General features: G+C 39.1%; 1 protein-coding gene across 1 annotated transcript in view; it reads left to right on the forward strand.

Annotated features, from left to right (window-relative positions):
• The window catches only part of tg (thyroglobulin), a 333710-nt gene that overhangs the window by 235389 nt on the left and 86201 nt on the right, over window positions 1–12120 (forward strand). The gene's annotated exons all lie outside the window — the stretch shown is intronic.

Consider the following 12120-nt stretch of genomic DNA (forward strand, 5'->3'; position numbering starts at 1 on the left):
CTCTCACCAAAGCCCTACTGAATTGTAACAAGATCTGAAGCCACATGTTACAAAGACCTACATGCCATTTGTCTTCTTAATTACTTGCTGTACACACTTGCTAAAATCCTAATTTGCCAGCACAACCACATCCAAATTTCACTGAAAGCAAATATTTATAAGTTTCACATTTTTATAAAGTTTTCTGCTTTGCCGTTCTTATGATTCACCACCTTCCCTCACTGATACACCACTGCCCTGCCCCATCTTTGACTTCATCTGCAATCTTGTTCTTTACTCTCCTAATTGGATCTATTGTACTTTATGATACTTTGCACTTTCCATTTGTCTCTTCCACAGTTTACACAGCTGAGTCTTGTATCAACAGCCAATTTAGATAATTTATTTATTGTTGCTTTATCTAAGTCATGATTGTAGATTATAAATATCAATGTGGTCCTGGCTGATACTTGCAACTTTCCACTGGCGCACCAGGTTGGCAATACTCCAGTTGAGCTGACTTATTGCTTCCAGAGCTTTTACCAATGCTATAATCCATGCTGACATCTTACCGGCAACTTCAGAAGTCATTGTCTTGCCTATTAACCTTTTGTGTGGAATCTTATCGAAATCCTTTTGGAAATCCAGATATACTATATCTACTTAACCTTGATTTGCCCATCTTAAAAAAATCTCCAGTACATTCATCAAACAGAATTTTTCTTCTATAATACCAAGCTAATTTTGTCTGAATCTAATACAATGTTTTGCTAAATATAAGATTAAGAGTTCTCTTCTTCTAGATTTCAACTCTTTCCTGGTGACTAATGTCTGGCTAACAAATTTGTAACTTCCTGCTTTCAGTACCTATTTGCCTGATTAGTATTATAATTGCTTATTTCCAGTCTGGTGGAACCATTCCAGAATGTAGAGAATTTGGAAGAATTTTAGCTAAATCATCATTATCTCTGCAACTGTCTCATTTAGAATTCTAGAATATAGGCCAACATGTCCTGGGGATTGGTTGGATTTTAGTCCCTTAAATTGCTCCAGTAGTTTTTTTTTGCTGCTAATATAAATTTCCTTGATTTTCTAATTCTTCTTTGCATCTCGGTTACCTTCTATTACTGAATAAAAATTGTATCTTTGGGCTTGAAGGCAGGTATGGAATATTGGTCCATTTTCTCTGCCATTCCCTCATTCCCTATAATGCTCCTCCCATCTTTGCTTCTGTTTAATTTGGCTGATTTATAGCTACATAAAATATACCTGCTTCCCAATAGAATGACATCAAAATATCCAGGGACACAAAATCAAGTTGTATGTGCTTACACAAATATATAGAAATATTTGCAAATCTCTTACGGTCAGCTTTTTAGATTAATGATGGTTTGATCTCATTTTTTGCTTTAATAGAAACGTTTCGGTGTCTGTGTCCTGGCTTCTATAAGCCTCCCCATCCTCAGATTTGCCATGACAGTTTGCAAGCTTATAGTATCTTCTTTTAATCTAAAACACCCCCTAACCTCCTTAATAACTGACAGATGAGTCCAAAGTTTGGTCTTTCAGTGGAATGTACTTTTGGTTGAACATTTGGAATTGTTTTGTTAAATGTTTTCGAAGGTGAAATTTTAACTGTGGCACTCCATTCCCAACGGCAGAACTGGGAGTGGATGACACATCCGTCACTTGCTTTATTCCAGTTCCTGTGCAATTAAATTTAAAATTTGAAGTGTTGACAGCTTGCATAGGAGATATGTGTGATTACATAGCAGAAGAAGGTTTGGTGTGAAAGGCCACGGAGGCAGACACTGCAGTAAGCGGTTTGTAAAAAAAGAGATTTCTGGAAAAATATGGATGTTCTTCCTCACAATAATAACATTCACACTCAAGTGTATTGTCATCAACATCAGCACTGAGGGTGCACAGGTATTTATAAAAGTTAAATTTCATCTGCAAATATAACACCCTGAACTTGCAGGTTCCACTGGCTCTGAACTCTACGCGTTGTTTACAAAATTGCCTGACATCATTCTCAATAAGGATAACTGAAATGTTTTAAATCACATCTATACCTTGTCGTGATGCTACCATCCAACACCTTGAGGTAGACCCAATGTGAACAATATTGACCCTCCTGACCTTGCCCTTTAGGCCTTTATTTTCTTACCTTGACTCTTCCCACCACCTGCACCAGTCCCAGGATGCTAGTCCCTTCCCACTTCCACTTCTCCACATCCCCAAAGCACCACAGCCTACCTTTCTTACCCTTGTTGCCCTGAACCTCTTGTAAGTTTCTATTCTCCTCCTCCCCTTCCTTCCAATACAGAGTTTAATTCAGAAAATCACTAACCTTCCACAAAGTTGACTGCTTCATAACCTATGAGTGAAATAAATTGGGTGCTTCAAAATGGGCGCAGCTGACTTTATGTTAAAAGTAGAATGTAACTTGAAATAGATTATGCTAATGGGTGTTCATGACCTGCAAACACATTGTAAGTGGGAACCAAGTAAGAGACCATGTGAAAAAGCAACCAAGCAAGAGACCTTTTCTGAAGAAGGGTCTAGGCCTGAAGCGTCAGCTTTCCTGCTCCTCTGATGCTGCTTGGCCTGCTGTGTTCATCCAGCTCTACGTCTTGTTATCTCAAGAAACCATGTGAGTTCTGACACGCCACAACCATACTGTTGATTTCACACCTGCTTCGCAACCCACTATCTGGAAATCAAAATTTTGGCACTTGCCTAATTTGGTCATCCTGCATGCAACATTTCCCACTTTTGCAGACTCCAAAAAGTCCACCCCTCCTGCATTTATTTATGGCCATGCATTTTAGTATGTTTATCTAACCAAGCTGAGCAATATCTTTTGCATACCTATCCAATTAGCTTTGTTTGGGTCTAGAATTATGTTCAGAATATGCTATTTTCAAACTGAATATAATATTCATTTGTATTATGATCACTAGTTTCCTGTGGATTTTTTTTTGCTATGAGATAACTCTGCCTTTTATAAAACTTCATCTAAAATAACTTTATCCTTAGTTGGTTCTAGAGGTGTAAGTAGTACACATTGATGCCTATAACAAACAGGTTCAATTCTGTTACTTATCCTTTGGTCTCAGATAATGCAATCAGATCAAGCTACACATTCTGTATATTTTACTGATTTTTGTTTTATTTAATTGAAAGTAAGAAATGGGAAACTGGAAATATGAATGAAGAACAGAAGCAGTGAATGGTGATAACAAGTAGAACCAAGTTATGGGCCTGAATTTTCTAGCCAGGGAATGTGCTTGGGATGTACAAGGTTTCATTCTGTGGGTAAGCCCAAGTTTTAATGAGAGTTAGAATCAGTTTGAAGGCTATAGAGCCTGGAGATGGTCTGGTTGAAAGCCAAAGCAGTATTCCAGTACTTAGTCAAAGCTATGAAAAAAGCATAAACAAAAAAAAAGCCTTCCAGCCTTTACCTCTCACACCTCCTCATTCCCTCACATTCTGTACACCTGATGTATTTAACTCATGCCACCTCATGTCCTTCCACCCAACTGCCCATGAGCTCTCATAATCTCCATGCCACCTTTTGCACCCCTCCAAATACCTTCAACCAATGGCACTTTGTAAAGCCATTGCCAATTTACTTCCAACTTATGATTGCCTATTTCCTCCCACCCAACATCCTTTGCTCTCACACCAACCACAGAAGCTCATCCGGTCTCTTTACTGGGTGTACCTCAGGACTCATGCTGAAATTAAATAAAGTCCTTGACGGTAAAATCTTATAAAGGCCTGAGCAACTTGGGCTATGGCAACATTTGTGGCAGGATCATTTGAGAAGTCTGTCAAGGGCTTTCTCAATGCCACAGCATCTCACTGCAACTTTTATGCACCTGTCAAGTTGAGAAACAAATTTTGACTAGGCAGCAGTGCGTTGCCAATTAAGGGAAATGTTCACTTATTTATGCATTATTAACAGCCCAACTCACCTCCTCAATAGAAGTTGCTGGAAAGGCTCAGCAGGTCTGGCAGCACCTGTGAAGGAAAAGGAGAGACTTAATGTTTCGGGTCCGGTGACCCGTCCTCAGAACTGAGATGTTAACTCTGATTATTTTCTTCACCGATGCTGCCAAACCTCCTGAGCTTTTCCAGCAACTTGTTTTTGTTCCTGATTTACAGCATCTGCAGTTCTTTTGGTTTTTTATCTCATCAATATTCAGTTTTCTGTCTTATCAAACATAATAAATAAGCTAGGTTTTGACAATTCCCAACATGGGAGTCAGAATGGGTACTTAATGATTCCAGCTCACTGTTTGCACTGAAGAAACTCCATGTGATATATTGGGTACCAACATCCCTGGGTATATTCCCTGGGCACCAGGCACTCACACCAATAGCCATGGACACTAGCATCTGACATGCTAGTCTCTAAGAATCTCTACGGCACATTTCCAATCAACTTACAGCCACTTTTGCACTTTGATGCCACATCTCAGCCTGCACTATCATTGCAATTCTGCGGCGATGTTACCCTCTCATCATCCATAAAGTTTGCCCACCCCTGGTCCAGGCAATATTAAAATACCCCCCTAGTATATCGAGAATTTAATTTCAATTTAACAATCTGAAAATGTAACACTGTTTCCATTCATAATAGGCACTAATCAATGTCACGGAAACGGGTTCACTCAAGTGCTTAAGCTGAGGAAATTTACCACTCTTACTATACCTAGCCTACATGAAAGTCCTGACCCACATTGTCATAGTTAACTTTTAACTGCTGTCTAACATAGCCTACTACTTTATTAAACAATTTCACCAAACACTATATTGGGAAGATCACTGCTCAACTTCCCAGAGAAACTAGAAGTGGCCTGAAAATAGAATGAGAATAAACTGGAAAATATTAGCTATGCATACCAATTCAGTTAGTTCTCCTACCAATTTTGAAAAGTAAAGTACATGTTCTGTTTGCAATCCTGCAGCAAAACCCTATTTTAGATGCTGGCTGCCCTAATGTGAAAGCATTTCCTGTTTTGGTTTCAACATTCTTGCAGAATATTGTACTATTTATGATTGAAAGCGCTGAACTTATAAATTGAATGATGGAAGATAACATGGGTCACAAACGGGGCACCCTAACACATTGTCTGAATTTTTGATAATATGGAAGGAACACTGAAATGTAAAACATACCCCATGGTTTGGAGTATATGCTCTATGCATGGAAAAAGATCTTCCTCTTTAATTCTCCATATTAAATTAGGGACTTTAGGGTTAATAGGGGAAAGAAACATTTTGCTTGCCACGAACAACAAGCATCATTGAGACAGCAACCTTACAAATGGTTCCTGTTAAAGACAGAGGCTTAAAACAGTAATACATATCAGTAATGGTACTCCCAGTGCCAGAGACTGTTGAATGCCTTAGTTGGTAACATTATCTTTATTAGAACAAAGTGCACTTTGAGATCTGAGCATAACATAAAAAATGCAATGAGAACAGAAAGTGCTGGAGAAACTCAGCAGGTCTGGTAACATTTGCAGAAAGTAATCAGAGTTAACATTTCAGGTCCAGCTGCCTTTCTTCAGAACTGATTGTAGCTTGGAAAATATTGGTATATATGCTAAAGAAAGAAGTGAGGGGGTGCGTGGAGAGAGGGAAAGAGTAAACGGTGGAAAGATTGAGATGGAGCCCAGAGAGATAGACAAACAGTCTGGCAGACAAAGCTATGTACCTTTCCAAACAGATACAGAGATGATAGGGGCTTTAGTTAATAGAGTTACTTATTTATGGGTCTGGAGATCAGTAACAGATGAACCAACTGCATAACTGAAAAGAAAAACAATAAATGAAAGAATATATTTATATCTTTGGTATGGTAATTGCTTTCAAGCAGTACTCGTAGTTGTTAATTATGAAACCATGAGAATTTCAAAGTATTTATATCTTCACTGGAACAAGAAATATGAAAGCAAGTAAAAGGAGGAGAGTTCACAAAGTAGCTTTCATTGGTTCATGTTAAAGTGGTGATAACTTCATGCAGAAATGTTTAACATTCTCCTGTTGGATCAATAAATTTAGCTTGTGACTATAGTGATACAGACCAAGAAGGCTCAAATAAGTAGGTATCAGACAGCATTGTGGTGTGATAATTAGTTGTAATGTTGCCAACTGCTGAAAATAGTATAATTTTGAAGCTCACTCATTTAGACTTATCAGTTGAGCAAGGAAATTTTTTAATGACTACACCTTAGGAAGAAATTAAAGCTTTCAGAAGTCAACAGGAGAATACTAGTGGGAATGTGGCGAGCACTCATTTTAATGTGGCAATGGGGTGTAGATCAGGGTAAACAGATTTGTGCATAAGTTTAGCTGATAGTGCCTTCACTCTTTTTATATTTGTAAATTATAAATAATGGCCACACTCTGATCTTCAGTGCATGCAAGTTCATCATCAACCCTTCATTCCAGAGCACACCCATTTCTGTAATTCTGGTGTTCCAAGAGTAGGCGAATTGTCCAGAGGAATCGTTAGTTTCCTGGGTATTTTCTACAGAGTCTATCTTGATAGGCATTCCACAGGGTCCCATGCCTAACTTCCATCATACTGGAATGATGACGACCTGGGAATTGGAAAATCCAGGCCAATGGTCCCAATTGTTTACTCCTGATGAGTAAGCTTCTGAAGTTGTACTGAACTTGCTCTTTTATCTTTGAGTCCCCAATATCTACAAATCTACTTGATACATTTACACTGCTCAGTTTTCTAACTTTCACTTATTATAAAATATCTTTCGGAAAAAGAATTTCTCTCTGCCTTCACTTTTGACTCATTACTTCCTCTTCTACATCTGTGCTGTGACTAGTCTGTGCATAGTGGGTGGAAGGACATGCTGCAATTGACGTCAACACTCCACGTATAGGTAGGAAGAAAAAATCAGCCAAGATTTTCACCTCTGAACTTTATTCTGTCGGGCTATGCCCTAAAATATTAGTGCCTTTAGGAATGGAAGGGATTAGAAGTGGCTTAGCTTTTAAAACTATTACAATCTACAATTTTACATCAGCAACACAGCCCAGAATTTACTTCTGATTGTCCCAATCAATTCTCTGTTCAGGACTCACTGACCCTTTGGGAAAAGCTCTGACTCTAAATAAGGTAAAATAAAAGTGGCTAGAGCAAGGGATACAAGTTGATGCTATCCAGACAGTTTAGAGGGAGTTGGTGTAGCTTGTTACTATCATTGGATACTAATCCTGAGAACCAATCTAGCATCCTAGGGAAAAAAAACAGAAATTGCTGGAGAAACTCTGCAGGTCTGGAAGCATCTATGGAGAGAAAATAGGTTCAACGTTTAAGGTCCTGTGACCCTTCTCCAGAACTCAAATTGAAGAAGGGTCACCAGACTCGAAATGTTGACTCTGTTTTCTCTACTGCCAGGCCTGCTGAATTTCTCTAGAAATTTCTATTTCTGTTCCAGATTTGTAGAAACTAGTTTTTGTTTTTTTGTTTAACATCACAGGGCAAAAGGTTTGAATTCCACCATGGCAGATGGTGAAATTGGACTTCCATTAATAAACCTGGAATTAAAAGCTAGCATATGCAATTGTTGTAAAACACATTTGGTTCACTAATGTTCTTAGAGAAGGAAATCTGCCAAACTTACCTGGTGTGGGCCTACAATTTGTTTGATTCTTAGGTAAGCAACTTAGTTCAAGGACATTTAATGTTGGACAATAAATATTGATCCTGCCACCGACCATATCCCATCAAAGAACAAAGAAAAAATAATTGAGTCATAGTTAATTCTGATCACAGATGTGTCAAAATGATGACATCACAGTCTTTGGGAACATACTAACCACATATATTTCCTTTATATCAGAAAATCACACAGTGAGCTGAACATAAATATATACAATCACATGATATTGGTGTTAAATTCTGCATATATTCATTTTGTATGTTCCTTCTCATGACACAGGTGTCCCTGGCAGAGTCACACTATCTATGCATGCCTGGGATCTAGAAAATGGCAGATTGAACGTTTAATTCAGTTGAAACAAAAATATTGGAAATAAAAAGCTGGTATCAGTCAGATTAATCTATCAATTTATAATAAATCCAATTTGTTTGCTCATGTCCTCTATGGAAGGAAAACGGCTGTCCTTATCTGTTCTGTAGTATATGTTGTCCCAACATAGCTGAGCCTTCACAAACTATTGAATTGTATCAAACTCAAGGTAATTGGTGATGGGGTAATAATTGTTAGCCTTGATCTCTGGAGACCAAGGAGACTTGTATGCTTGCTACAGTGTATGTGGTACATTCATCTTGTCATATCTGTACACAGTTTCAATGCAGACTCAAATGGAAAGAGCTGGAGAAACTCAGCAGGTGTGGCAGCATCTGTGAAGACAGAGACAGAGTTAATGTTTTGAGCCCAATATGATCTTGCTCAAAACGTTTGTATTTGTTGTAATGAAATTACTGAATTCTGCACAACTAGTGAAAGCCATGGAGAAGCGCAGACACTGTTCATTAGGCTGTGAAAACATGAGGAGGACAGTATAGAATTCCAAAATGATATTGAAAAGTTGGTGGAGTGGGTGGATAGTTGGCAGGTGCAGTTTCAGTGCAAAGAAATGTGAGGCAAAGCACATTGATAGGATAAGTATTAAAAGACAACATAAAATAGAGACATAACCTGAAAGTGGGTGCAGGAACAGAAGGATCTAAGTTTTTGTCTCCACTTATCATTGACAGTATCAGGACAGGTGGGGAGAGCAGTTAAAAAAGATCACACAGTGTTCTTGACTTTGTTAATAGACCCGTAGAGTGCAAGAACAAAGAGCCAATGATCAACTTGTATAAGACACTTTTTAGATATCAGCATGTAAAGTGTATGGTGTATAGTGTGGGTGCCACATTATAGGAAAGTTGTGGGTGCATTGGAGAGACTGCAGAAGCAATTTAAAATAATAGCTCCAGGAATGAAACCCTTCAGTCATGAGGGTAGATTGTTAAGGTTGTTCTCCTCAAAGGAAAGAAAGGTGAGGAGATTTTTCAAAATCACGAGTGAGCTAGATAAAGTAGCTAGGGAGAATCTGTTCTCACTTGTAAAAGGAACAAGAATAAGAGGGTATACATTCCCGAGCCTGGGTGGCATAGCAGCTCAGCGGTTCGCACTGCTGCCACGCAGCACCAGGGACCTGGGCTCGATTCTACCCTTGAGCGAATGTCTGTGGGAAGTTTGCACATTCCCTCCATTCCTGCCTCGGACTCTGGCTTCCTCCCAAAGATGTGCGAGTTTGGTGGCTCGCCAATAGTGTTCAGGGATGTGTAGGTTAGGTGTGTTGGCCATGAGAAATGCAAGGATAGGGTAGGGGAATAGGTCTGGGCAGGGTGCTCTTTAGAGGGTTGGTGTGGACTTGTTGGGCTGAATGGCCTGTTTCTTCACTGTAGGGATTGTATGATATTTAAGTCTAGATTGGCCCTTTGATTTAGCACAGAAAGGAAGATTGCTGGTGACACTATACCTTAACCTATCAGATCACAAGATAACAATATCCACCTTGATGACCAGAGGCAAAAACAGAAACAAAGGGAAGAATATGCCAATGAGTGTCAGCACCAGAATGTCTGTTTGACAATACTGCAGGTTTCAAAGGTTCAAACATTGCCCAGTCATTGCTGACTTTACCCATCAAGTTATCATGGAAAGAGGAGATCACATTGAGTAGGTTTGGTGGGCAATCACTTTACACTAGCAGCCTCGGGTGAATGCCTTGGTGAAATTGGTGGTGTTGGTGGTCTCATTGGTTCACGACATTTCTCTTGCAGGTGCCAAACTGAGACGATCATGTTAATTATACTATTGTTATATTATTAATTATACATCTTCCAGTTCTGAAACCAAGCTGGACTTTCAGCCAGGATTGGCAGTCTGACAATGCAGGAGAGATAATACTTTACCCACACTGATCAGCAGGGAGATACCTCTGCGTTTGTTGCAGTTGCCGTGGTCACCCTTATTCTTGCATCAGATCACAATCTTTGTATCAAACATATGTCGGTATCCTGCCTTGTCTCTCCAGCAGAGAAAGTTGGTTGTTTCTTGCCTGATGGGTTCAGGCATCAGGACATCATTACCTGGAGTTTGAGGCCTCCCAACCTGCAAATAAAGAGCAATAGCACGGTGAAAAAGATCAGGTACAGCATACTTCCCCAATCCTGGTGGCAATGTAACTGATGCTAAATTCCCAAGAGATCTTATTTGGTCAGACACAGCAGACGCTTGAGTTAGGTTAATATGACAATTGTGTTCTTGTAACCGAATAGGAAAACAGTTAGGATTTTAGGGGTTAACTGAGAAAAATGTTCATAACACGTGTTCTGCACAGATTTCACTGGGTGCCCAGCAAAAGGCGACATAACTTCAGTTTGAATGAATGTTTGTGAAGCCAGGAAAAGAAGAGTTATTTCTTTGGTCTCTGCAAAACGCAACCTTGGCTGCTGCCACATAAGGTCTCTCCTTCCCAAAAATCTACAAATGCCTCAGACTTACCATGTTTGGGGTCTAGCCAAGCAGCTATTTACTGCAATCACTTGGAAACAGTGTTGTGCCCAGTGATTAATTGGTTTCCTGTCCAGATTCTGTTGCCTCCTGCTACTTTGGAGTAACCTGCAAAATGGGCTGCGTCTCCCTTCCAGGGAACTTTTCTAGCCATCTGAAACCAATAAGGATTGAGCATTTAGCCCTTTTTTATTCTCATTCTGGTTTGGCTGTGAGTTAACAATTGTTATGTCTTGTTTTATCATTGTTATAAATTGGAATTACTATGCTTTTGAAAATTTATTACCTTTCTGTTTTTGGTACTGTTTCCTCATTTAGCTATTCATTAATAGATCTCTTTCAATTACATAACTATTGTTTGACAGGGTGTCTGTTCTATCACTTTCCTTTCTTGGTTACTGAGATGAATGCAATGGGAGCTTGTTTTTGTTTGTGACATGTACAGCTATCAGATATCAGACATAGAAAGGCACACACTGATTCACATCAAGTGAGAGGTTACCTTAGCAGGAGTTGTATTTTATGCCAGGAAGGCGTCTGAAGTAAAGGAGCAAAAGTTCATAATATCAAAACCTGAAAAATCACTGGCTTTGAAAAATGTACAGTGAATCACTGATGATCGAGCACTAAAGGAGACACTAAATGCTGACAAACGTTATTCATACAGTCTTTTCCTCTTATAATTAACATTACAATACATTAGAATGTAACAGGATATTAATAATCAAGATACAGAATAGCAGATGTTTGGGCACCTGCTCCAACTTTGTAAGGTTTTCAGGGAATGGGTGGGTCCAATTACAGCATAAAGTACAAGCCTGAAGCTGAAGCAATCCATAAATGTTATCCCAGATTTGAGACTTTTTAAGGAGTTTTCTTCTCGAGTTTTATAAAGCATTTGTTTTTCCTACAAATTTCTCAGTAACAGCTTTAGAAGTGACATCTTGTGACCCAACCGCCCCCAGCAGAAACTTGAGAATAAATTATCAATATCCCAAATTCACTATCACCAACTGGTCATCAGATATAAAGTAGACTGGATCCATTTTTGTTAAACAATTGGGATGAAGCATATATTCAAATTGGGGAATAGAGATTGAATCCTTCATCTGTGTTGCATTAGTTCACCTCAGACAATTAATACTTTTCCTCAAATTCCTGAAGCTACGAAAACATATGCACAATATTTTATAATTTCCAGAAAACATTTCCTCTATCCTGTGGAAAAGGTGGTTGTAAGAGCAGAGTAACCCTCCATAACCACATTGACACTTATGGTCTCCGCTGTTTGTCCATCTCTAAGCAGCTGGAGGGCAGCTAGGATCTTCACATATGCACCTCAGCAAGACATCTACCTTCTCTAGGTGGACAAGGGCAACCCCTGCACGCGCACACCACATCGATAAATTCTCCTCCAATTACTTTCCTATATTTTCCTTGTCATTGGATCACAATCCTGGAATTTCTTCCCTAAAAGTGTTGCAGGAACTCCTTCACAACGGACTCAATGTTGATAAAGATACAGTGCCACACTTTCAAGGGAAAGAAGAGATGGTCAACAAATTCT

Source organism: Stegostoma tigrinum, chromosome 5, assembly GCF_030684315.1.
Source record: "Stegostoma tigrinum isolate sSteTig4 chromosome 5, sSteTig4.hap1, whole genome shotgun sequence".
Taxonomy (NCBI): domain Eukaryota; kingdom Metazoa; phylum Chordata; class Chondrichthyes; order Orectolobiformes; family Stegostomatidae; genus Stegostoma; species Stegostoma tigrinum.